The sequence below is a fragment of the Phalaenopsis equestris genome, unplaced genomic scaffold (genome assembly GCF_001263595.1).
Source record: "Phalaenopsis equestris unplaced genomic scaffold, ASM126359v1 Scaffold000276, whole genome shotgun sequence".
In the NCBI taxonomy this organism is placed as follows: Eukaryota; Viridiplantae; Streptophyta; class Magnoliopsida; order Asparagales; family Orchidaceae; genus Phalaenopsis; species Phalaenopsis equestris.
The window spans coordinates 2111793-2117620 of NW_018164718.1; positions in this window are offsets into that span (position 1 = coordinate 2111793).

Here is a 5828-nt window from a genome sequence, read left to right on the forward strand (position 1 = left end):
CATGATGTTACTGATGAATAGTATCCATAATATATATATATACACACACACTGTACCTGTATGAACTTCAGACAATTTGATATTCCATATCAAAATAGATAAAACAAAAGAGTATTCCTCTAACTGGATGAAGAACCCCCCGGACAATCGAAAGGCTGACAACCAACCTAAAGGGCCACTCAAATCGACTGAGAGTAATAATTTATCCCAACAACAAAACAAAGGTGTATTACACCTAGCAATCTTACGAGTATCAATGCGAGGCTCTCTCAACACTTTCCACCAAAGATCACTAAGGAGAAAGAATGTTGATTGTCAACACTAAGGCCAACCGGCTACCATCTCTTTAGCTGATTGACTTCTGAGAGCAAAGACCGGCCGATATCTAGACAAAGTAACTGACCGACAACAACGCGGTCAATTGACTCAATAGTCTGTTGACTGGTAGGTCCAAAAACATTAGAAGACGTCAGAGTTACGAAAATAAAATGATGCAATAAAATGCAATAATATCCTGCAACCCCCTTATTAAAACAGAGTCATATGTGTTATTTTTCACTTTGTGACCCTCTATCTTCTATAAATAGGGCATGTAAGAATGGGTTTTTAGCTATTCTCTCCCGATCCATACTCTGTAAGGAGATCTCTCTCTTCTTTTTTCTGGTAACTTTTTAGTTACAATATATAAAAAAGATCACAAATTACGAGAATACCCCTATTAATTTGTCCCTATGCGGAGCAAGTTTATTTGTGCTCTTTTTTTCGTTCTTTTTTCTCTCGTCACTTCTCCCTTAAGGTTCCTACCGCTCTGATTCTTGGGCATGCCTCACGTGACAAATTTGGATTCAAAATCTTAAAAGGTTCAGTGATCGTGGAGCATGCTACGAATAAGAAGTGAAGCTACACCAACGAGGAGAAATAGAATTCAAAAACTCTTAAATAGGGAGCATAATAAAGAGTTCATGCAACATAGCTTGAGTCTGAAATGTCATTTTTATCGTCTTCGTAGAGGTTTTGGCTAGGAGGCGAGTACCTCAAAACAGATAACTGGCTCCTGTTGTCAAAATAAATCGATCGATCATACTAGCGCACTGCTTGGCCTGTCTGAAGCTGCAATAGTCTAGTCAATACATAAAGGGAGTATTATTTATAAAAATTTTCTAATCATAAGATAAATTTCTTGAAAAACCTCCCTGGTTCAATTTGTCACTTGGGAAACTTGAATCCAAATAATAATAATAAAAAAAAAACAAGTTGACTGCAACCCCAAAGAGCTCCGGTCGATAGAATATTCCACAATGCTCCCACACCAAAAATTTTTAGTCTCTGAGCTTGAATCGGAAAAAGTTCTAAAAGTGGTTCTCTATCCAATAATGATAAGATCCATGAAGGATAAGACACAAATCACCACAGTGGTGAGTATTGACGGCCCCACAAAGGCAATGATAAGATCAGCCTAAGTTTTGGCGAAAGGCAATTATTCTATTTAGAAGCTTACACCTTGAAAAGTATAAGAAGCGAGCTGGGCGACAATATCAAAAATAAAGACAGGTGACAATGACACTAAATACGTTCAATCAGTGCCCATAGCACAAAGTAAAAAAGATAGTCTTAAAGCTCAACATCTGTGTAGCTCAGGCGGGGGTTCCCTCTCTAGAAACAAAATGAGACCAACCGTGTAAGACTTTTGTCGAGCCATGACACATCAAAAAATGACCTACGACCGTTGATAAGGTCCAAGTCATCCATCAAACATATACTCAACAACAAGTAATTATCACAAAGAAACAATAAAGATAAAACAATAAAATGTATGAAAAATAACCGAATGGACCAATTTTATTTCAAATATAAGGAAATATATAAAATTTCTATGTATATAAAAAATTTTATCTATATAAACCTTACAAAAAGACCCTCTTGAAAAAAAAAAGAAAAAAGTGTTTGTGTCAAAAAAGTAAACCAGAGAACATTTTTTCACCTTCATGGTCCCAATCTTCCCCAAATGACCCCTCGAAAATGGTGTAGAGAGTAATGAAATAAATTAAGCCAGCATACTTTAGGTCAACCAAGCTCGAGCAAATGAATTGATCAATTTTTGTGATGCTGCCAATTCTAAGCTACTCACTTAAAATCTTTACCTGCATAAAGTGGGAAGGAAACAACTAAAAGAACTCTTCAACAGTCTTCATCATTACCATTTTTGCTTTTAGCTCATAGTTATCTTGTTCGATGATCGACAGAAAATCCAAGACTGTGAAGAGCTCCTCATCGATCACTACTAGCTTCCTCTTGGCCACCATAACTTGATTTTCCGACTTCTTGACAAGCCTGACCGAAGTCTCGACCATTTTTATAATGGTAGCCCACTTCATTTTAGCCTGATCAAGAGCCATTGACTGTAGGCGGGAAGCCTTCCACTTCTTCAAATGGTATTCATCGACCTTCTTGTACACGTTTGATCGCTCGAGTGCCTGGAGAGACTTGGTAAACGAGTGTGACTAGATAACCTCCAGAAAGCCAGAAGGCAAATTTCAGCAGATAGAGATATGATGTATATGTCCACTAATCGGTCGATAGTTGTGGATCAACAATTAGAAGAGTTCTAGACCCAGCTAGTTCGGGAATCCTTCCTCTTCTTTTGGTAGGACAGAGGAGGAGGAGGGGTCGACTCTGTGACTGATTCCTTTCCCTTGTGGTGCTTCGCATTCTCTCGAGATCCCAACTCTGGATTGGTATTAGATTTGGTTTGTGTGGTAAAAGCAGGCCGACTGGCCTCGCTCTTTGCAGATAGGTCAATGAATGAAGCATCTTGTCAAGGCAAAGTCGGGTGTGCTCTCGCTTCTTCCTTGTAAGACTCCTCTTCATCGTCACCTTCCTCAGGGCAGCTGGATTGTCCCTCAACAACTCGCTGACCAGAAGGAGGTGCTTCCAGAAGATGTGTGTCAATGCTAGAATGAGTCGCATGCTTTTTATAAATGACAGTCAGTTCACCGGTTAAAATTTGTTGGACCACTATTATAGTTGCAAAATTAAAAATGATAAAATCCTTACCAACTAAACCGACAACTTTATCGTGAGCCTCGTTCGGCCTCCCTCTAGTCGCTGCTGCTTCATGCTCAGTGGTTTTATTTTCCTTGGTTTCAACCATAGTTATTTTCATGGTTGCAGCGACTTTTTATTTCTTCTTGACTTCAATAACGTCAGAGACAGACCATAATTTTGCTATTATCCAGTCGAAATCCCCTAAAAATAGGGCTTTATTTATGGTTATCAGCTCGATATATTGGGGAACTGAGAGCAGTTGACCCTCAATGTCATCCCCCTCTATCCAAAAATAGTTTGTGCCCTTCTTCTTCTGCAAGGCATCGCCGACCAAAATAATCTTTTGATCTTAGATCTCAGAGAAAAAAACAATGAAAAATTTGTATTTCTTGTCCTTAACTTTGTTTTCTAGGCTGTAAAATTGAAACATTTTCATTGCTCCAAATTAGACATACTCGTCTGACTCTATAAAGAAGGAGAACATGTGGTTGAATAGATCGGTCGGCCAATGGATTCCTTTTCATCAATAAAAATAATGTAACTCATCATAGAAACAATGGAATTTGTCTTGATTTGTGCGGGAATGACCCCGTATCAATTGAAAATGGCTTAAATTTCATGACATAAGGACAATCACATCACATATCAAAACTGATTCTGGTAAACCGTCAAGTTTTCCCCATACCTGCTAGTTGCCCTTTCATATGAGCGGGCAACTCATTGTTTGATGGTGACGTTGAAGATGTAATCTTTCTGTAGCCACTAGCCCAAACGTGTGGAGAGTTTCCTTGGGAGCTATCAAAAAATAGAAGAGGAAAGTGAATGGATAAAGCCTACTGAAAAGATTAAAAACTGAGTGACAAGATAGGAAATAGAAGATAGAAGGCTTGTTCATTGAACCCTTCAATCACTATTTATAGAAATCTAATGAACGTGGAATTGTTGTACAAGAATTTCAAAGAAAATATCATGTGAACATAAAAAAATCAAGATAGACAGAAATAAAATAGTTTATTTATTAAAGGATAATTACATTTGGATCCTAATCTGACAAAAGATATTTTACAAATTGGTCCTTGACCTCCTTGGCCAGAGCCAAACCTCTCCTAACCAACCTTCTATACAACATTTCACCGTCAAGCATAAATAGCTTCACTCGGTCGCCTATTAAATGGAACCTTAGCACAAACACATCTTTCTAGATTTCTAAAACCTCTCGATGAAGATTAATTGCTTTCCCTCATTTTTCCTCTAACGTAACACGAAGATCCTCATCCCATTAGGCTAGAGCAACCTCCATTTTTTCTAGATAGCGAGTTAAGGTTAGTAGGGACATCCAGTGTCCCTTAGATGTTCCCCTTAAACCTCCAAAAGATCGGCTGGGTAACCGACCACATTCTCCTCGTTGTCAGCAGATATTTAGGGAATAGGGCCAGCCAACAAGGTCAGAGTTTGGCTACCGCCAATGATTGACAATCCTCTGAGCCGAGTGTTCACATTTATAAGAAACAAAAATCGATGAGCAAAGAATAAAACACAAGTAGAAGGAAAATGAAATAAATAACTTTCCTAGAATTCAATTAACCTCAGACCAAGTAGCTCCACCCACATCAAATGTGAGAAGTCATTACCTAATCCTTTCTCACCGACTGGAGGGTCACTTCCACGACACCTTGTACAATAGTAGGCAAGAAAACACACACAAGCCCTGATTGGACCTGAACTTCAATAGGAGCCTTTATTGACGAATTGACTACTGAGCCATCAAACTCCTTATTAGTGCTGGGTTGAAACTTCTTCGTAGACTTCCGGATTGAGTCTGATAACTTCTCTAGCTCCACTCGCTCGATGAGTTTCACCTTCTTAGCCAACCTCTTTTTTCCAGCTCACCTTCTAGCTCGTGCAGTCTTAAACCATGTGCAATTAGCATTTTAGCAGAGTTTGCAGATTTTAGTGCCAATTTAGACCCCTTCTTCATAATGGAATCGTAGAAACTGAGTGAATACAAGCAAGAATAGACTCGAGATGATAAAACTACCCACTACCCCCTATATATAAGGGTCGTGGGCCCAGAAACCCAGGCATCAATTTATTGCATTAAATTGTGACTATTAAGATTTGATTTTTTGCATTAAAATTTTTCTTAAGCTTATCGAAACTGTCGTTATAAAGTAGCAAGAAAATTGGGGAACTTAATATATAAACCCAAAAATGACCTACACAAATCTTTAGACATTCTAACAGTTCAAATCAAAATAGATAAATCAAAGAATATTCCTCTAACGAAAATTTAGAATTACTCATAAAGTCAACTGGCTAAAGAACTGCCAACCTACCTGCAACTAGTTGACCAAAGAGCTGGTGACCGACCAAAGGGCTGCCCAAATAGATCGAAAGTAAATATTCATCCCAATGACCGAAAAAAGATCTAGAACCCCCAACAATCTCATGAGTGTCAACGTAAAACTCACAACACTTCCCATCAAAGATCACCAAGGAACGAGAAAGCCGACATACCACATTAGGGTCTACCGATTATCACTCCTTAAACCAACATGCTTCCCATAGCGAAGACCAATCAATATCCAGACAAAGTAGTCGATTGATACCAGCGCGGTCGACCAATTCAAGGACATGCCAACTCTTAGATCCAGAAACAGTAGAAAACGCCGAAGTCATTTATGAATACGAAAAACCACAATAAAAGAAAATAATGTCATGTAACCCCCCTTTTTAATGCAAGGGCAAATATGTAATTTTTCACTTTGTGACCTTTGATCTTC